Source organism: Sapajus apella, unplaced genomic scaffold (assembly GCF_009761245.1).
Source record: "Sapajus apella isolate SASKATOON/1434 unplaced genomic scaffold, GSC_monkey_1.0 scaffold80, whole genome shotgun sequence".
Lineage (NCBI taxonomy): Eukaryota > Metazoa > Chordata > Mammalia > Primates > Cebidae > Sapajus > Sapajus apella.
Genome location: NW_022437020.1, coordinates 115907 through 125139, shown reverse-complemented (window position 1 = coordinate 125139; position 9233 = coordinate 115907). Strand labels below are relative to the sequence as shown.

At 45.6% G+C, this 9233-nt stretch overlaps 1 long non-coding RNA gene across 1 annotated transcript; it reads left to right on the top strand.

Annotated features, from left to right (window-relative positions):
* The first annotated feature begins 2802 nt into the window (after positions 1-2802).
* LOC116533145 lies at positions 2803-6702 on the top strand. The gene is made up of 2 exons (XR_004261107.1): positions 2803-2883; positions 5537-6702. It is a non-coding gene; the product is annotated as an uncharacterized LOC116533145 (long non-coding RNA).
* Positions 6703-9233: the final 2531 nt, after the last annotated feature.

Here is a 9233-nt window from a genome sequence, read left to right as displayed (position 1 = left end):
AATGGGCAGAAATTTACGGAGTATGTGGCAGAACAATGGGAGATGCGTCAACTGGAGAGAGAGAGAGACAGACAGGAAAGAGTAAGTAAGATGGTCATCTGAGCAGCCCAGAGTCTCTGCCAGGGACCGGGGTTTGTTGAATTGGGAGCCCATGGCAGCTCTTTTTAGCTCTGTCTGCAGAGACATGAGCCTAGATTCTGGGCCCTGCTTCTGTTCCCCTCCCAGGCCTGCTCTCTTCCTAAGGTTTATCACTGGTGCTTCTGACTTTCACACAGCAACTCAAGTACAAAAAGCAGACAGAGACAGAGATGCTGTGTGGCAGTGCTCAGACACCTAGGAAGCGGCGGGGAATGACACCGAAAACACAAAGCAAAGCGCACAAGGTAAACACAAGGCCTAGGGAAGCGCTGATTTCAAGGGAGTGGTGAGGGTAGTCCCAGCCACCTCCTGCACTCTGTCCTGCAGAGATGGGGAAAGGGTTTTTCTGTCCCTTCATGTTGAGTGCACTTGAGAGTGGATGGAAGGCTGAACAGTGGCCTCTAGTGACAGTCACCAATGGCCAGCTTTGGTGTGTGCACTTGAGTCCTTGCATTAAACTCAGAGGGGGGCAATGATGGCCAACATTCTGGTAATGATAAAAAAAAAAGAAAGCTTCAGCAGTTTTCCTGAAAACCTGTAATGTTATTTTCCCCCTGCAAGGCTAACAGGTGGCCATGTGGTAGCATGTGAAAACATTCATGCTTACTCTGTGGAACATGTAATGATTCTTCATCTCTAGAGCACAAAGTCAGACAGGACTTTATTACTTTTTTACTTTTTGCTTTTAAGACACAGTTTTCACTCTTGTTGCCTAGGCTGGAGTGTAATGGTGCTATCTCAGCTCACTGCAACCTCCGCCTTCCAGGTTTAAGCGATTCTCCTGCCTCAGCCTCCCAAGTAGGTGGGCCTACAGGCACCTGCCACCACGCCTGTCTAATTGTTTTTTTTGTATTATTAGTAGAGACGGGGTTTCACCATGTTGGCCAGGCTGGTCTTCAATTCCTGACTTCAAGTGAGCCGCCGCACCTGGCCAGGAATTCTTTATATGCTCTGGATGCAACTCCCTTGCATTACACTAACATTTCCCAGGGGCCGGGCACAGTGGCTCACACCTGTAATCCTAGCACTTTGGGAGGACAAAGTGGACGAATCACCTGAGGTCAGGAGTTCAAGACCAGCCTGGCCAACATGGAGAAACCCAACTCTACCAAAAATACAGAAATTAGCTGGGCATGGTCACACACGCCTGTAATCCTAGCTACTCGGGAGGCTGAGGCACAAGAACCGCTTGAACCCAGGAGGTGGAGGTTGCAGTGAGCCAAGATCACGCCACTGCAGTCCAGCCTGGGCGACACAGCAAGACTCTGTCTCCAAAAAACAAAAACAAAAACAAAACCCATTGCCCAGGATTTCTGTTTGTCTCTTTTGGCTGGTCTTTTTTCTTTTTGCTTTTTGGGTTTGTTGGTGACAGGGTCTTGTTCTGTCACCCAGGCTGGAGTGCAGTGGCATGATCATGGCTCACTGCAGCTTTGACCTAGGCTAAAGCCATTCTCCCATCTCATCCTCCTGAGTAACTGGGACTACAGGCATACAGGCACATGCCACCACACCCAGCTAATTTTTGTATTTTTTTGTAGACATGAGGTTTTGCCATGTTACCCAGGCTGGTCTTGAACTCCTGGGCTCACGTGATCCTCCTGCCTTGGCCTCCCAAAGCGCTGAGGTTGCAAGAATATGCTACTATGCCCCGCTGTCTTTTTACTTTCTGTGGCATTTTGCTGATTAACAGGAAGTTCTTAATATACCTAATTTTTTTTTTCAATCTTTTTTCTTGTGGCTTTTATGAACTCCATCCATGACCTCAAGTCAGATATTTTCCTGTATTACCTAGTTTGCCTTCTGCATTGAATGGTTGTTGCTTTCCTAAGATTTTCATCCACCTAGAATTTTTTTTTTTTTTTTTTTTTGAGACGGAGTTTTGCTCATTGCCCAGGCTGGAATGCAATGGCAGCATCTCGGCTCACCACCATTTCTGACAGAAGCTAGCTCACCATTAAATAATGGTCCAAAACTAATGTGCAAAAAAATAGAACAGTCACTCTGAGCCCCACCGGTCCCATGGAAAGCCCTGGGACGTGTCTGGGAAACTGAAGGTCGGGCGGAGGTCTCTGTAGACTCAATTCCAAGCCCAGTCTTCAGCTGGTATGGAGCTAGGGCCCCTACATGTGGGTTCCAGCCCAGTGACACCGTGTCACCAAACATGCCAGGTACTCAGTAGAGAAGTGGAAAGTATGTGGTAAAACACATCCAGTCTTTCAAATATTTTATTAGGCTATGCTCAAGGATAGGTGTCCTGTAAATCAAGAACTCATATTTTTAAAGAAATTTTTTCCTAGAGACAGGGTTTTGCCATGTTGCCTAGGCTGTTCTTGAACATGTGGCCTCAAGTAGTCCTCCTGCCTTGGCCTCCCAAAGTGTTGGGATTATAGGCATGAGCCACTCGCACCTGGCCCCATAGTTTCAATTAAAAAGTATAGGATTACAGACATGAACATAAAGGTAGTTTCAGCCTTTAACCAGTGCAGGTATTTGCGTGTGCGTGCGCGCGCGCATGTGCGCACGCGCGTTCACTAAGATGATACGTGGATCTCTTTCCTTTCTCTGCAGCCAGTCGCTATTTCTGCCCGTTCAGGGCAAGAAATGCCCCGTGCCGGCAGGCATGGAGCCAGCAAGGAGGAACCAGACTTCAGCGGCAGCATCCTGAGTGGTGGGTACCCCGGCTCGGCCCCCGTCCAGCACAACTTCAGCATTAATTCTGTTGCCAGCACCTATTCTGAGTTTGCGGTAATTCACCTTTTCTAATATCTACCAGTCTCTGGGGAGCACACAGTTGGAGCAGAGCGGGTATCTTCCCAGGGGCATCCAGGCTGTTAGCTAGGTCAGCTACCTTGGAGGCTGAGAATCCCTTTCCTGCTTTGACCAGGGCAGGGTGGGTGTGATTTAAAGGGGGCGGTATATAGGAAGGAAGCTGGCAGCAGCAACTAGACATTTAACCTGGATCCTTCTGTTTTATATATATATATATATATTTTTATATATTTATATATATATTTATATTTATATATATATTTATATATTTTTATGTGTTTATATATTTATATATATATAAATATATATATATATACATACCATTTCCTGGCTGCGGGAGGTGACCCCTCTGTCACTGCCCTGGTGCTCTCTTGGTGGAGTTCTTGGTAACTGTCTTAATTCTTTGTTCTTAGAAGGATCCATCCCCCTCTGACAGTTCCACTGTTGGGCTTCAGGTCTGTATGGCAACCCCTGCATGTCCCATGTCCCTTTCCAAACTCATCTGTCATTTGCTGGCTTCATTCATCTGGGCATAGGGCTACACTAACCAGTCATCTCGGCTGTGTTTCAAAGGAAGCAGGAATTCCTCTCATGGACTCAAAAAACACATCTGACTTACATTCATTACAGATTAGCCTAATGATTATAAGAAAACTTGTCAGACTTGAATTGGATTCTCAGCCTCTAATGTCAGGCAGTTTTTAAAAATCATGTTTAACAGAAAGCCTTGACCCTCCCCAGTTGTGACCTCAAAGGCCTGCAAGAGCTGGAAGGAATAGAGGCCCCATCACGCGGGGAGGGGAGCCCCAGCTGTGTGCTGCCGACAGTGAGGCTCTTGGCCTGTGTGCTGATTATTTCCTGGAGTATATGCCTTCTTAACCCCTCAGGGCTCAATTGCCAGCTCTGTCTCCTCTCAGCTAGCTAATGCTGATTTCCTCACCTTTGCCTCTTTCCATTGAGCTATTGACCCATAGATAAAGATAAAGCACTGGAAAAAAGGTTTTCCAGAATGCTCTTCACTTTCTAGTATCCTACTCTACATTTGCTAACACCTAACAACAATGCCTTTTACTGAATCTGTGTTCTCTTCTCTCAATATTTTACTAGGGAGAGGTGAGGCTGTCCCTTACCGTTGAGGGGATATTGAGTGAAACCCTAGCCTGCCTCCTCTCCTGATGGCCGCAGAGATGGAGAATAGAACCGGCCGGCCAAAGCTGTGGCTGGTTTTGATCACTGAAACTGGCTTCCTACTCTGGCATGTTTTTAAATTATGAGGCTGGTGGTGCTTCCACCTATAAAAGTGGGTGTGTGTCACTCTGGCCAACGGATTGCTGGACAGAGGTCCAGCTTTCTCTTTCTGCTTGTTCACCCAAGGCCCATTTGATCTATTTGAGGCTGAAGTACCTGCCTATCTCTGTGGCTAGTCCTAGGCAGGTTCATCTGGTTTGGTTGCTATAGCTGATAGACTCCACCAGGCAGCACCAAAGCCACTCAACTAACCTCTGTGCTAACGTCTTTCCCAACGGCCGTTCGTGTTTATCTTTTGCTGCTTTACCATGTGCTCCAGCATGAGATCAAATCACCGGCAGGTTACAAGGCCCTCAGCCCCAGGGATTGGTAGATATATGTTCTGGCCCATTGTTTTATAAAGGGCTCAAGAGATTAAAGCTTGTTGCCTACTTACCTTGACAACTCTAATGTAGCTTTGTGAAGTACAGTCATGTGTCCATGACAGGGACATATTCTGAGAATGAAATTGCCCCACCCATGGTACACATTTCATAGAGTGTACTTAACAGTCCTAGACAGTACAGCCTACACACCTAGACTATGTGGGATGGTGTTTTCCTCCCAGGCTGCAAACCTGTGCAGCATGTTACAGAATACTGTAGGCAATTGTGGGTTTTGATTCAGGCTATTCCTGGGATATTGTAGTCAATTATGTAACACAGTGGTAAGTATCTGTGTATCCAAACATAGAAAAGTTACAGTAGGTCGGGCGCGGTTGCTCAAGCCTATAATCCCAGCACTTTGGGAGGCCGAGGCGGGTGGATCGCGAGGTCAAGAGATCGAGACCATCCTGGTCAATATGGTGAAACCCCGTCTCTACTAAAACTAAAAAAAAATTAGCTGGGCATGGTGGCGCGTGCCTGTAATCCCAGCTACTCAGGAGGCTGAGGCAGGAGAATTGCTTGAACCCAGGAGGCGGAGGTTGCGGTGAGCCGAGATGGTGCCATTGCACTCCAGCCTGGGTAACAAGAGCGAAACAACTCCGTCTCAAAAAAAAAAGAAAAGAAAAGGTACAGTAAAAATATGGCATACTCTTAGGGGACCACCATGGTGTATGTGGCCTGTCATTAACTGTCATTATGCCGTGCATGACCATATGAAGGATTTCTCTTCTGTGAGGTGTAACAGAATGGACTGGTTGAGGAAAGAGGTCACGGGCATGGGTGCATGTGCACTCTATGACTAACAGAATGGTGCTCCTAACGCAACCTATGCCACACTAGGGATCTCAGAGAAACTGCCTTCAGGGGACCTTTTGCTGACACTTACCCATACTTAGAAGGGCGGGGCATGTGTGATAGAGGCAGTATTGCCACTGATGTTATTTATTTTTCAACAGCGAGAACTTTCAAAGGCTTCCAAATCTGACGCTACTTCTGGAATCCTCAATTCAACCAACATCCAGTCCTAAGGCCCTGAGCAGTCAACCAGCTGTGGCTTCCTGTGCCTAGACTGGACCTCATTTTATGGGGGAGGCTTTAGTTTTTCTTGAGCTTAGGTGTGCTCAAAACCCTAGCCTTGGACAGGCTCCATGACCATGGGCCTATTAGAGATATAAAGAGTGTTACAGATGAACGTCCACCACAGGTTTAGTGGTCCTAGGAGACTTAGTTTTGACTTTAAAAGTTTATGGCAGAAAGTACAAATTTTAGCATATGGGGCCTGACTTCTTTACCACATAATTCTGCTTCCTGAAGTGTGATCAAAAGCTTGTTTTATTTCACCACTGTGTAGGAAAATTATTAACTAACTGTGCCCATCCCTAGGGTAATTTTGGCTTGTGTACTTGTAATGAGTATTAACATCTTTTTTGTTTAGGGATGTTCAATTAATGCTGTAGCTATCAGCTTTGCTCTTACCTGAAAGCTTGTCCCCACCACACAGGACAGCCTTCCTCCTGATGAGAATGGCCGTGTGTGTCCAAAGTTGAGATGGCCTGCCCTACTACTGCCAAAGAGGTGACAGGAAGGTGGGAGCTGCTTTGTTAGATTGTGTTCAGTTCCGTTGCGCAGTGCAACGCCCTTTGTTGGCGGTATGTATGTATGAACACACGTGCTCGTTGGAACTCTCCTCAGCATTTGTCCCTGGCTCCAGTCTCCCCATTTCTGTGCCTGCTGTGCCTGAGTTCTTCTACCCCTGCAGTTGCCAGCCACATCGGGAGGCTGGCTGTTCCGATGGGTTGGGTTATCTTTGTCATCGAGATCTGGAACTTTGCACATGTCACTACGAGGGAGTTGTTTCTACTCTAGCATCTACGATGAGGTGCCCTCCTTACCAACCCTCTCAGTCACTACTCTTCCTGAAGCACTATTATTTATTCTTCCTCTGTCTGCCTGAACCATTACTACTGTCAACATAGTGTAAATGGTTCTCAAAAGCTTACCAGTGTGGACTTGGTCTGTCACAGCCATGCTGTTTACTCATACATGTATGTGTCCTGTTTTTAAAATATAAAATTATTCTTAAAAATAAATTGTAAGTATACAGATTTTAATTTCAAAAAGATACAGTGCGGTGTTTCATTTTTTTTCCCCAGTCACTTTTTCGTTGGTCTGTGTGTGAAAACCAGAAACGGAAGAGACTAAAAGGATCTCCCAGAAGTTTTTAGTCACGAGTGTCAATTTTTTTGAATCTCACTGTCACCCAGCTGGAGGTGCAGTGACACTATCTATCTTGGCTCAGTGCAACCTCCACTTCCCAGGTTCAAGTGATTCTCCTGCCTCAGCTTCCCGAGTTGCTGGGATTACAGGTGCCCACCACCATGACACCTGGCTAATTTTTGTGTTTTTAGTAGAGATGGGGTTTCACCATGTTGGCCAGGCTGGTCTTGAATTCCTGACATGAGGTGATCTGCCCGCCTTGGCCTCCCAAAGTGCTGGGATGACACGTAAGCCACTGCACCCAGCCAAGTGTGACTTCTTTAAATCTTTTCTGGTACATTCCTAAATTAAAAATACCCTATTCTCAGAAGTTTCTGTGGGAAATAAAAAATCTAACCGCTAAGGTGTAAAGAGCAGAGGGAGTCCTAGGAAGCTTCTGGCTTCAATGCCTGTTGTCTCAATGTGGGAGCCAACAGTGTTACTGAGGGAGGATGGACAGAAACTGTACACCTGTGGAGGCTAAAACAGAAAAACCACCACCACAGCCAAGTCACCAAGCATCTCCAGCCCAGAAGTTTCCTCCCAGTCGTTTCTTATTCCTCCTGCCCAGCCTCGCCCTGCCTAGCAATCACTGACTTCTTGCTGTTACTACAGATTAGTTTGCATTTCCTGCAGTTTTATGTAAGAAGAATCACACAGCATATACTTTTTTTGGTCTCGCTCTTTCACTACTTTGAGGTTGACCCATACTGTTTCTTATACCCGTAGTTTTTTGGTTTTTTTTTTTTTTTTTTTTGCTTAGTATTCCATGGTGTAGATACACCATTTTTTTCATCTGAGATTTTTCACATTTGGCTTTTCTCCAGTTTTTGGCTATTAAAAACAAGGCTGCTATACATATTCATATACAAGTCTTTGTATGTATATATATTTTTCTTCTGGATAAACACCTCGGAGTGAAACTGCTGGATCACATCTATGGTAGGTATACAGTTAACTTTTTAAGAAATGCCAAGCTGGGCCAGGTACGGTGGCTCACACCTGCCAGCACTTTGAGAGGCCGAGGTGGGAAGATCACCAGGTCAGGAGTTCGACACCAGCCTGGCCAACATGGTGAAACCCCGTCTCTCCTAAAAATACAAAAATTAGCTGGGCATAGTGGCATGTGCCTGTAATCCCAGCTACTCAGGAGGCTGAAACAGAACTGCCTGAACTCAGGAGGGGGAGGTTGCAGTGAGCCGAGATTATGCCATTGCACTCCAGCCTGAGTGACAGAGTGAGACTCCATCTCAAAAAAAAAGCCAAACTGTTTTCCAGAGTAGTACCATTTTACACTCCCAGCAGTAATGTTTGAAGGTTTCGGTTTCTCCACGTCTTCACCAACAGCTGGTATGTTCAGCCTTTGTATCATTCTAGTTACTCTGTGTATGAAGTGGTGTCTCACTGGTTTTCATTTACAACTCCCTAATGCCTAATGACATAGGCCTTCTTTTCATATGCTTAGTTGCCATCCTTCTGTCGTCTTTGTTAACTTTTGCCCATTTTAAAAAGTGGCTTGGCCAGGCATGATGGCTCATGCCTATACTCCCTAGTACTTTGGGAGGCTAAGTCAAGTGGATCGCTTGAGCCCAGGAGTTCAAGACTAGCCTGGGCAACATGACACAACCCCATCTCTACTAAAAATACAAAAATTAGAAGTGGTGGCATGTGCCTGTAGTCCCAGCTACTCGGGACGATCGCTTGAGCCCAGGAGGCGGTGGGTGCAGTGAGCCAAGATCACAAGTGCACTCCAGCCTGGGCAACAGAGAGACCCTGTCAAAAAAAAAAAAAAGCCTACAATGCAATAGCACTTCATATCCATTAGGATGGCTATTAACCAAAAAATAGAAAACAAGTGTTGACCTGGATGTGGATCGGCCCCGCTGAGTGGAATACTTTGTAGATAAGCAACTCCAAGTAAAGGCCATCACCTGTGGGCCCTGGAACACCTACGTGTATGCTGTGGAGAAAGAGCTGACTTGCGTATGTATATGTAAAACACCTTGAGGCTGAGTTCATCTGTTGGTCGGCCACTGGAGTTTTCTGTTATGAAGCGCCTGTTCAGGTTTGCTGGCCTTTTCGTGGTAACTTTTCTTTTGTATATTTCAGATAGTCTTTTGATTGTTAGTATTGAGAATATCTTCTGCTACCATGTAGTTTGTTGTTGTTTCAGTCTCTTTGGGTGTTATCAATTTTTATTTAATACTTGGTGCTTGCTCCATGCCAGGTAAGGCTCAAAGTGCTTTACAAATGTCAGCTTATTTTGATAAAATATTAATTCTTTATGGTTAATTTACATTTGTGTATGTGTGTGTGGTTTAGGAAATATTTCCCACCCATGGGGTCTTTTAGCTTTTTTTTTTTATTGTGGTAAAATATACTGAACATAAAATTTAT